The sequence below is a fragment of the Dendrobates tinctorius genome, unplaced genomic scaffold, assembly GCF_039654945.1.
Source record: "Dendrobates tinctorius isolate UK_male_01 unplaced genomic scaffold, ASM3965494v1 ptg000031l, whole genome shotgun sequence".
Lineage (NCBI taxonomy): Eukaryota > Metazoa > Chordata > Amphibia > Anura > Dendrobatidae > Dendrobates > Dendrobates tinctorius.
Genome location: NW_027361699.1, coordinates 10,466,352 through 10,478,988, shown reverse-complemented (window position 1 = coordinate 10,478,988; position 12,637 = coordinate 10,466,352). Strand labels below are relative to the sequence as shown.

Genomic DNA, 12,637 nt, shown 5'->3' with positions numbered 1-12,637 from the left:
CTAGGTTCACATTGCGTTTAACCAGCCCTTTCAACGCATAGCGTTAAATGGTATAGCATTTTTGCATTTTAGCGTTTTGCTATACCCGCTAGCGCTGATGATTCATCAGCGCTAGCGGTGACGGAGCCTGAGACGCTGCAGCCCGCGTCTGAGGCTCCTTCACTGAATGATGGCACATCGCGAACGTTACAGTGTAACCCAGTTCATCTAACGGACTGCTAAAATGCAGTGTGACCCCGGCCTAAGAAATAAATCATATTGAGAAGAATCAATATGTAAGTTTTCTGAAGAACAAATGATTATAAATAGTGATGAGTGAGTATACTCTTTTCTCGGGTTTTCCCGAGCATGCTCGGATGTCCTCCGAGTAATTTGGTGTGCTTGGAGATTTAGTTTGTGTCGACGTAGCTGCATGATTTGTGGCTGCTGGACAGGCTGAATACATGTTTGGATTGCCTGTTTGTTAGGGAATCCACACATGTATTCAGGCTGCCTAGCAGTCGCAAATCATGCAGCTGCTTCTACACAAAACTAAATCTCTGAGCACGCCAAAATACTTGGAGGTCACCCGAGCAATGAGTATACTTGCTCATCTCTAATTAAAACAAACAAATGGTTTTAAAGCATGAAAAACACATTCTGCTGATATATACTCTGTATTTTACAATTCAAAGTATATGCATTGTTTGATAGATCCTCAAGTGATGCCAGCTTCACATATTAGCATTTCATGGTCTCTGCGTGAACCATGATTTCTAGACCCAATGGAGACCTTCTGGCACAAACTAAATGCCTCATGTCACAATTTCATCCCTCAGTGTGTCTTGAAAGCAGTGATTGACAGCTCAGTCATCCGGTATGGTACCGGGGCGTGCTAAGCTGTCTGTGTTTTGATTGACACTTCATCCATCCAATCTGGGACTGGGAGGTGCTGAGCTTCCACCAGGTGCTCCATGTTCCTAATTATTACTCAGCTACTTAAAGGGAATCTGTCACCCCTTTTTTGAGATATCATATAATGATATAATTCAATTGTGTGTCACATAAGGATTCTCTTAGTACTTTGGCTTCCTCCTGACCCCGCACCTTTCATGCATAAATACCTTTTTATCATATCGGTTCAGATGTATGTAAACTGCCATGGTCCGGTCTGATGGGCGGGGCTTATTCAACTGCCCCCCCCGTCTTGCGCTACACAAGAAGAAATGCGTAGAGCAAGACAGGGAGGGGGGAGCAGGTGAATAAGCCCCGCCCAGCGGACCGGACCATGGCAGTTTACATACATCTGAACCGATATGATAAAAAGGTATTTATGCATGAAAGGTGCGGGGACAGGAGGAAGCCAAAGTACTAAGAGAATCCTTATGTGACACACAATTGAATGATATCATTATATGATATCTCAAAAAAGGGGTGACAGATTCCCTTTAACTTGGCTGGCAGTCTCAGATTGCTGTCAGTCAAAGCTTCAGATCAGTGTGGTTTGTTTCTCTGTGCCTTGTATGTTGCTTGTAGATCTATTGCTGCCAGACCTTGGACTTCATTCTGACTATCCATGTGTCTAGCCCCTTTGCTCTGATGCTCTGTCTTCTTGGTATTCTAACCTTAAACCATTACCTGTCTACGGCTTTGTCTTTCTTCCTTCTGTTTATGATGCACACTCCTGACTCTTGACCTCAAACTCCTTGACCACCCTGTCTCATGGCTTGTCCATGAGAAGTGACTCAGCGTTACACCTCATATATGCCTTTAAGACTGTTATTGAAGTCAGGAGACCGACAATTGGTCCAGAAATAAAACTGTGAAATGTGAACTTGTGAAACTACAGTACAGGAGCATTTGAGCAAAACTCAATCTACATCCACTCTCAGCTTAATTGATAAGTTGTAGCTTGTACTGGCCGATGGGAGATCTAGGAGCATTGGATGGTGGAAGGAGATTGAGTTTAGCTTCTCAGTACTACACTACATTGCACACTGGATTAACGCAGATAGCTGAGTACATCACTTGGTTACCTTCCTCAGTCTCATAGACCATGAATATAACAGTTGTTTGCATGTGTGACCGCAGTGCCATTCAAATAGAAAACACAGAAATCAGACACTTATTACATATCCCTTCCTGGTAAATTATAATTGTGACGCAAACCCTTGGAAGACCACCAAACGTATCGTTCTTTTATTTTTCAGGAGAGTGAATATAATTAAAAACTGTGACCAAGACAGTGAAGCTGGTGAAACCATAAATATGGAATCAAATGACAATACTGTAACAAGTGAAGAAGGAACGATTCATGGGTGAGTTGAGCAATTTTGTTGTCAACTGAATGAAACTGAATAAATAATTCTTGTTTTGTTGTCCCAGAAATATTTACTTGCTTTATAGTAATTCACAGGGTAATCCTGCCACCATGGAGGACAAAAAATAAATCCTGTGCTGTATTGTGATCGACAGTGCAATCAACAATGAGAATGCGGTTCCCTTCCCTTTCTAAGGAAGACTGGTAGACTTAAAAAAATGTACAGAGGCATGAAAAAGTTTGGGTACCCCTGGTCAAAATTACTGTTATTATGAACAGTTAAGGAAGTTGAAGTTGAAATGATCTCTAAAAGGGTTAAAGTTAACGATTTCCTTTGTATTTTTGGCAAAATATATATATTTTTTCATCTTTTACATTTTAAAAAGTACAAAAAGGAAAATGGGCACCTGGCATGGTTAGTACTCAGCAGCAGCCCCTCTTTGAAAGTATCACAGCTTGTACACGTTTTTCGTAGCCAGTCAATTCTTGTTTGAGTAATTTCATCAATTCTTTCTTGAAAAATGTTTCTAGCTCTATGAGATTGGGTTGCTATTTTGAGGTCTAGCCACAGATTTTGTGGGCCACTGTAACCTTCAGCTTTTGAGGTAGTCTATTGTGGATTTTGACGTGTGTTTAGAATCATTAATCATTTGTAGAAGCCATCCTCTTTTCAACTTCCGCTTTTTAACAGATAGTGTTGTGTTTGCATCAAGATTTTTTTGAAATTTCATTGAATTAATTCTTCCCTCTACCCATGAAATGTTCCCCGTACCATTGACTGCAACACAACCACAAAGCATTATTGATCCATGGTTTGTGAGATGTTCTTTTCCTGAAAGTCTGTGCCATTTTTTCTCCACACATGATTATTGTGGCCAAAGAGTTCTAATTTACCTTTATGGGTCCACAGGATTTTTTTGCATACCTCTGATGCTGAATTTTATGGTGAGGGCGCAAGAGAGGTTTTCTCCTGATCACTCTTCCATATAGGCCATATTTGTGCAGGTATCTCTGAACAGTAGAACAATGTACCACAAACTCAAGAGTCTGCTAAATATTTCTGAAGGTTTTATGCAGTCAAGCAGGGCTCTGATTTGCCTCTAGCACTCCTACGAGCAACTCTCACTGAAATTTTTTTTTAGTCTTCCAGACCTTATCTTGAGCTCCACTGTTCCTGTTAACTGCCAGTTCTTAATTACATTTTGAATTGAGGAAAGAGCAACTTGAAAACGCTTTGCTATCGATTTATAGCCTTTTCCAACTTTGTGAGTCTCAACCATTTTCATTTTCTGAGTGCTAGCCAGTTGCTTAGAAGAACTCATGACTGTTGTTTTTTGGCACAAGATTAGAGGAGGCTGGGATTTTATAAAGCTGGGAAATTTGCATCACCTAGCCTTTCCTAATAATGATAGTAAACAAATCCATAACCCTAACAGGCTAATTAAAGTCTGAAACCTTGGTCAAAGTTATCTGAGCACACAAATCTCCAAGGGTGCCCAAACTTTTACATCAGCCCATTTTTCTTTTTGCAATTTTTTAATATGTAAAGATGAAAATATATTATTTTTTGCCTAAAATACAAAGGAAATGTGTCATTTTTAGCGTTTGGCCCCTTAGAGATCATTTCATCTAAAATTTGCTTAACTGTTCACAACTGTTCACAATAACAGTAATTTTGACCAGGGGTGCCCACACTTTTGCATGCCACTGTATACTGGCAGTAATAGATTACTTGGCTGCCAAAATGTTCCAACACACTCCTACACTATCCTGTTGCACTTAAAGCGACTAGATTGTTGAACATCCTAGCACCTCTCTATTCTAAATTCAACCAGGTATTTCATGTAATTCTTCTTTTTGATCCTTATTGCCCTTCAATACATTTCTCAACTGCATTTTAGTGATTGAAGCAGTTCTGTAAGCACTGCAGATGTATAAAATGTCAGTGATATACCATCATTGGGTGTGATGGCATAACCTATTTAAATCCTAATGTCAGCCTTGGATTGTTGCCAAGCAGTCCAGGGAAAATACTGTACATGTCTGACAAAAATCAGTTTTTCCTATCACAAATTCACCATATGAACATAATCAGTTAAGGAGTAAAAATGCAAAGAAAGTCACAGTGCAAAGGTTAAATTGTCACATGAAATGCTCCAAAGTAAGAATGCAGCATCTCTGGTCTAGTCTTCTATCAAGTCTAGAATGTTATTATTCAACAACTGCAAGGGGAGCGGATATCAGTGGATCTTGATGATTTGTGTTCCCAAGTGCATTCAATGTGGAAGAACAATCCTCAGACTGAATTTGTCAGGATATTTTGAAACTGTTTTCATCATTTGCATCTCATCAATATGTCTATCCATACTGTGATTTCCATAATTCCAAGAGTTTTCCTTTTTGGTATTACAACGTTGAGAGTATACATATTGTGGAAGGTCGGCTCACTTAGCTGTTCCCCAAGGTGGACACAGGAACATATTTGGTTAAAGTCTCTGGGTGGTTTATTGCTTCATAAACCATAAAACCCAAACTAGTAACAGAAAACAGCCTTTCTGGCTCAAATGAAAGTAAAAAAAAGTCCAGATAAAGTTATTCCCAGTATGGCTCCCACCATCTGGGGCAACACATATGGCAGCTCTCGCAGGAGCTTTAGTCTGCAGGATTCCTTCCTCCAAACACAGAGAAAAAAAAAACTGGCTGGACATTTAACTCCCTCCAGCCACACCTTGGAGGTGGAGATATGGTGGGTAGACATTCCAACCATCTCTGACCTTCCCACCATGAAAGCCAGACTGGATTGCTCTCTCTACCTTTGTGACATCTATCTCCCCTCACGTACGGCGCCAGTAACCCCGTCACATATTCCCCCTCTCTGCACAAAGCTGGGGGGTTTTGGCACCTTCAAACACCAAACCTGGAATTCGGGAGAGGGAATCTGCATTCCTGTGTAACTTCACGGGTCTGTGTTCTATGTGGAACTTGATATCCTGGAGACCTAAGAACCAACTAGTCACCCGGGCATTCCTACCCTTTTTCTCCCTTAACCATCTCAGAGGGGCATGATCTGTCACAAGTTTGAACCTCGGGCCTAATAGATAATACTTCAGTGTATCCATGGCCCATTTTATGACTAGACACTCCTGCTCAATGATGGCGTAGTTATTCTCACATGACAAGAGCTTCCGGTTCAAATACAGGATGGGATTTTCTTCTCCAGAATGCCCTTCTCCATTTATTTCTTGAGACAGCATGCCTCCCAAGCCAACCATGAACTCTTTGCTGAAGTCTGGTGTGACCTGAACTAGATGTTTACACAGAGCCCGCTTCAGCTCCTGGAACGCCATCTCTGTGTCAGTCCATTTAACTGTCGTAAATTTGGTGCCTTTAAGAAGATCTGTCAATGGTGTGGCGATTATGGCATAACTTGGAATATACTTCATAATTTCAAGAAACGCCCTCACTTGCTTCTTGGAAAGCGGTTGCGGCCACTCGTCTCGATCTTGTTTATTTGTGGCTAAATTTTGCCCCTCCCGATGACATAGCCTAGGTACATGGCCTCTTCCTTCCCAATGGTACACTTTTTCGGATTTATGGTGAAACTCGCACTTCTTAAAGCATCCAGAACCACCTGTACCTTTTTGCAGATGACTAGCCCAGTCAGGGCTAAAGACCACAATGTCATTCACGTACGCTGCGGCATACTTCCGATCCGATCCATCACCCTTTGGAAGGTTGCCAGGGCCCTCCGCAGACTGAAGGGCATTCTGGTGTACTGAAAACACCCATGAGGCATCGAAAAAGCCATCTTTTTCTTGGCACTCTGGGACTCGGGGATCTGCCAATGGCCCTTCATCAGGTCTAGGGATGTAATGTACCCCGTGGGACCAAGTCTCTCAATGAGTTCGTCCACAAGAGCTATCGGGTACACATCAAATGTTGCTGTAGTCGTTACAGAACATCCACTCACCACATCCACTCACTGCCGGGATTTGGCACGAGGATGATTGGACATCCACTTTTCGATTCTCACCCTGAGATCTAGCATCCTCTTCACCTCATTTGAAATCACCTCCCGACATTCTTCCAGAATTCTATAGGGCTTGAGGTTCACCCTTACATGTGGTTCTGTCAACACGTCATGTTCTACTACCTGAGTATGCCTTGGCAACTCCGAGAACAGGTTACGGTTCCACTGCAACAGCTCCCGACACTGTTGCTTCTGGGATGGTGTCAGCGTTTCTGCAATGGTGACATCATCCACTGTGGCTTTAGGACTCGCTCCCATGCAAGGGGTTTCCAGCAATTCTCGGTCTCACCAGGGTTTTAGCAAGTTCACATGATAGACTTGGTGCGGTTTCCTTTGACCTGGCTGGTGTACCTTGTAACTAACTTTGCCCAGTTTTTCCACCACCTCATATGGTCCTTGCCACTTGTCTAGGAACTTGCTATCCACCATGTAGATAAGCACTAACATGCAGTCCCTGGGCTGGAACTGCCTCACCCTCACTGATCGGTTATACACCCTTGTCTGTGCTTCCTGTGCCTGGAGAAGATGCTCCTTCACGATAGTCATTACTTTCGCTTTCCTCTCCTGCAGCTGTGTGGCTTGCTTTATGATGCTCCGGTGTGGCATGACCTTGGCTTCCCAAGTTTCCTTGGTAATGTCCAAGCACCCTTGCACATGTCAACCATACAGGCGCTCGAACAGCGAGAAGCCAGTTGAGGCTTGGGATACTTCCCTGATGGTAGTCACAGGAACACGTTTGGTTAAAGTCTTTGGGTTGTTTATTGCTTCATAAACTAGAAAATCCAAACTAGTAACAGAAAACAGCCTTTCTGGCTCAACTGAAAGTAAAACAGTCCATATAAAGTCATTCCCAGTATGGCTCCCACCTTTTGGGACAACACATATGGCAGCTCCATCCACACCCTGAAGGTGGAGATATGGTGGGTTGGTGTCCATCTCTAACCTACCACAATAAAGTACAGACCCATATGGCAACTGGATTGCCCTCAGCACATATCATGCTGGAGGAAAACTTATGGCTTTGACATCACACAGGATAGAAACCTTTGTGACACATATCTCCCCTCAATATAAAAAAAAAAATATATATATATATATATATATATATATATATATTAATTTATATATAGTTTGTCACACCAGTAACTTGCATGGATTCTCAGTGCCATCCTACTCACTGCTATCACTGCTCTGCTTTTCTTTGTGTCAGGACATTTCGCTGAACTACCTCTTGCAGCACTCCCATCCCTGCTGTATCTTCCTACTGTCTCCACCTGGCTATACGGAGACGAGGCCAGCCTCTGCAGGAATATTTCACTGCTGTGTCCTGCGGAGTTTAGCTTCCTTGGCCTATTACCTGCCAGCAGGGGATAAATTAGGCAGCTCCTCTCTCCACTCCTTGCCTCCGCTTTGGTTCCAGTTTGCAGTACGCATCTAGGTCCCAGTCAAGGCATTTTTTGTTTATGTCTCCAATTACCAATCCGGCTCGCCTTCTCTTCTTGTCTGATGTTTCCGCTCCTGACCCCCACTACATATTTGATTCTGTGTTGCCTGCCCCGATCTTTAACTGTCTGACCCCTTTTCTGTATCTGCCCTTTGCACCTTGCATCCCTTTTTTGACCCATTGGTCAGCTGCTTCAGGTACAGGCACTGCCCAGGGTTAGCACCTGGTGATTACCCTAATGGCCCAAGTCTAACCTTACTATTCGAGGCTCTAGTGAAGACCAGGAGGCCACTTAGTCATGCCCATCCAGGGTAAGCCTCGCCAGTGGTGCAGTGGATCCACACCCACCACCGTCAATTGATTGAATGGTTTAGTCTACATAAATAGAGCATTTAAAGTATAGAAATGTGGCTTTGATGGTGCTTTCACTTAGAGATTTTTTATAAAGATAAGTACTAAGTTAATGACATAGGATATGAGCTGGATAAGCTTATTTATTTTACTTCCAAACACATCAGTTTCTTGTATTTTGCTGCTCTAATAAGCGCTTGTTTAAAGGATTCTCGATCCACCTAAAGGAGGGGTCCCAAAAATTGAGCCTAGCTATCAGACATTTCTAAAATGCCTATCATTGGAATGCTGCTTTAAGTGTTTTAAATTGTATGTAATGGCAATTCAATATAACTCTGTTTTCAGAGGACCTGGGCAAAATGGAGTGACTTGTACCAAGCCCATTGAGCGACAAGAAGGACAAAAACTGGAAAGAGATGAGCTGCGAGGGAAAATTTTGGACAAAAAATCTACAGATGTTTAAAAAGGCAACAAAAAATGTTAACGCAAAGATACTGTTGGACTTTTTTTCTTTTTAATATATAATGTTTATTTGTACTCACCAACTACTAACAAATAATGGAGATGCTGACAGACAAAGCAGGCTTAAACTATTATGCAAAATAAAGAAAAAAGCAATTGGGAGGCGTCATTGCATTCAAATGTTAGAAACTGGAAATAAGCAATATGTCTATTTTGTGCTAATATATTGGGACAAATCAACCATATTTTAGACCAAATAGAGATTTCCTTCCAAAAGACATTGTCATTGAGAAGATATTCGTACAAAGCATGGATGCCTCAATACAATTTCAGAAATATAAAAATACTAGCTGAAGAGCCCGGCGCTGCCCGGGTATAGTAACTAAATGTGGTTAGTTATAACAAATTATAATTATCCTCCATCCCATAGTCCCGTGCCCATATACACATCATACATATCAGCGATCCCATAGGCCCGTGCGCATATACCCATCATAGATATCCTCCATCCCATAGTCGAGTGCCCATATAGCCATCACACATCCTCCATCCTATAGTCCCATGCCCATATACCCATCATACATATTCTCCATCCCATAGTCCCATGCCCATATACTCATCATATATATTCGCCATCCCATAGTTGAGTGCCCATATACCCATCACACATCCTTCATCTCATAGTCCCGTGCCCATATACCCATCATACATATCCGCCATCCCATAGTCCCGTGCCCATATACCCGTCATACATATCCTCCATCCCATAGTCCAGTGCCCATATACCCAGCCATCACACATCCTCCATCCCATAGTCCCGTGCCCATATACCCGTCATACATATTCTCCATCCCATAGTCCAGTGCCCATATACCCATCACAGATCCTCCATCCCATAGTCAACCATTATGACATCATAATGAGCAGCGGGGCTTGCAACCTATGATGACATCAGCGTCGCCATGGCAACCATTATGATATCATAATGAGGGGCGGGGCTTGATACACACACTTTTTCCCCGTTATATAGATAGGGGCAAAATTATTTGGTGAATTGGAACGCGCGAGGTTAATATTTCGCCTCACAACATAGCCTAGGACACTCTCGGGGTCCAGACGTGTGACTGTGCCAAATTATGTGGCTGTAGCTGCGACAGTGCGGATGCCAATGCCGGACATACACACACACACACATATACATACATACATACAGTACATACATACACACCCACATTGAGCTTTATATATTAGATATAATTTAATTTTTAGCAAAAGACAATTTTGCCCTAAATGTTTTAAAAAAAATATTACTGCAATGTAAGAAAGTCGTGCGAGAGTATTGAACACAAACAAATACATAGGTATAAGTATAAAAAAATCAAGCCAAAAATATGTGAAAAATGAAGGAATTGGAAGAGTGCATATACAACTGTATTGCAAAAAATGGCTCCTATTAAACCTAAGTGTAACCTTTAGTTAAACCTTTAGCTTCTGATTAATTAATACATAGACATTTAAATATTTTGAATAAAAATTCTTCTTTTGATAACTTGAAAAATCTGTGGCGACAAGTTTTATCCATGTAACAATGTATAAAGTGGTACTGCTCACGTAGTATGCTCCTGCAACTCCACGGGTTGTTAGATCCAACGTCTTGTTGAGGTAATTGAAGATGTAGGTAACCTGCGCTGCTTGGGATGTGTCCACAAGTAATTCCAATATGCACTGTAGAAGGTAACAGTACGGTTTAATCTCAACGCGTTTCAAAGTTGTCATACTTCTTCTGGACAACCACAAAGAATCTTTGTAGTTGCCTGGAAAAAGAAGTCTGAGAACCTCAAAACCCGTTGAGAATAAAACCGCACTGTTATTCTATGATAACCTGAGAGATTTACCTAGACTAATATGTGCTTGTGTGTGATTATGTCTTCACCTCCATGGCCTCCCCAGCAGCGGCAGCTGCTACTATTTAGCAAATTGTGTCTTTTATATATTTTCATCATTATTTGAATAAGTACTTCTAGTTTACAATGGTTAATTTAAGGCTTGATCATAACGGGTTTTCTAGCTCCAGTTCTTAAAGGGAATCTGTCACCCTTTTTTTTTGGCTTGCAGCTGCCGGCATAGACATCGGGGGCTTATCTACAGCATTCTGTAGTGCTGTAGATAAGCCTCCGATGTAACCTGAAAGATTAGAAAAATACGTTATATTATACTCACCGGGGTGGGCGGTCCGGTCCGGTGGGCGTTGCGGTCCGGTCCGACGCCTCCCTTCTTCATGCGATGACATCCTCTTCTCCCGTCCTGTAATGGCTGCGGCGCAAGCGCACTGCTCTGCCCTGTTGAGGGCAGAGAAGAGTCCTGCAGTGCGCAGGCATCGGGAGAGGTCCGGTGCCTGCGCACTGCAGAATTCTGCTCTGCCCTCAACAGGGCAGAGCAGTGCGCCTGCACCGGAGCCATTACAGGACGGGAGAAGAGGACGTCATTGCATGAAGAAGGGAGGCGTCGGACCGGACCGCAACGCCCACCGGACCGGACCGCCCACCCCGGTGAGTATAATATAACGTGTTTTTCTTATCTTTCAGGTTACATCGGAGGCTTATCTACAGCACTACAGAATGCTGTAGATAAGCCCCCAATGTCTATGCCAGCAGCTAATAGGCCAAAAAAAGGGTGACAGATTCCCTTTAAAATAGATTGTTTCACTTTACTATGTGCACACATTTGTTAAATAATGTGGATCTGTCTCCAAATCTCACAATACATACTGTATGAAGTATAGATCTTAGAATCATAGAATCATAGAATCTTAGTCCTGATGAGGTGTACTTACATTGAAAATTTATGTCAGAATGGCTATATAATCCAGACATTAAAACAAGTTGTTATGGGTTCACTTAAATGGTAAAAGAGCTCATGAGTCCAAGTGTTCAATCTTCAGATGCCCAGCCTGACAGATGCAGCTTTTACTGAGCAGTGTAAGATTTCTGCCTCACCCAGATGAAGGTATTAGTAGTAGCTTTGAGAAGGCTAGGTGTGTAGAGTTTAAACATTTGAAAAGGATTGAACAGACCTCAAGCCTAATCAGGTTTAAAGATGGACTTTCCCCAAATTTTTCATGTTGAACTAGACTTGCCATGTAATAATTTTTTATTTTTTTACGTACTAATGGCCGCAGAGCGGAATACATTTTTTTTCTTATTTTGCCTCTCCATTACAAAGATATTAGCACAGTATTTAACACCAAATGAGTTAAGCATTTTGACGTCCAAGTGTGTGTTATCGGAGAGAGTTTTAACTGGGGGCGTGTACTTCTCCCTGTATAAGTTGTACAATCAGAAGCAGGCAACAACAGAAAAAGAACATGCCCCCACAATAACTTGGGTTTCTCAGTGTATGAGATGTAAGGATGGAAGACTACAGCTCTGTTTTCCAAGTCTAACTTCCTGCATAACTAGCATAATTAAAAAGTGTTGGGAGATTAAAGCACAGATGACTCATACCATTCAGATAAGGTCTCAGTCAGCACAGGTGAATTTAGCTGTGTCACATTACAAACCATTCTATCAGCTCTCCTCCCCTCATAGCACTATCAGTTCTGCTGTATTGCCATTCACCCCATGCTGCCTGTCTGGAGCTGTGTCAGTATTCACACTTGTGCCTGTAGTGCATAAGTATGGCTCATCTCCAAAAAGGCAGTGTGGGGAACAGGGCAGTACAGAAGTGCTGACAGTGCTATCTGAGGATGAGAGCTTGTAGAAAGGTTTGTAATGTGACACCTGTAAACTAAATTATGCTGCCCCTCTCCCAACAGAGACCATATTTGAAAGGTGCGAGTCATCTGTATTCAAATATCCCAGCACTTCCTAATCATGAAGGAGGTTAGACCAAGGAGATTAGAGCTCTCTCACTACATCTCTCACACTGAGAATGCTAAACTATTGTAGGGAGGTGTTCTTTTTCTGCTGTGTTGGTGCCTGCTTATGATTGGGAAACTCATACAGAGAGAAGAACCCATTCCAGTGAAAACATTCTGGTAACAACCATTTGG

General features: G+C 42.2%; 1 long non-coding RNA gene across 1 annotated transcript; it reads left to right on the top strand.

Annotated features, from left to right (window-relative positions):
- The first annotated feature begins 2,188 nt into the window (after window positions 1-2,188).
- LOC141086312 (uncharacterized) lies at window positions 2,189-10,075 on the top strand. Its single transcript, XR_012231576.1, has 2 exons — window positions 2,189-2,297; window positions 8,470-10,075. It is a non-coding gene; the product is annotated as an uncharacterized lncRNA (long non-coding RNA).
- Window positions 10,076-12,637: the final 2,562 nt, after the last annotated feature.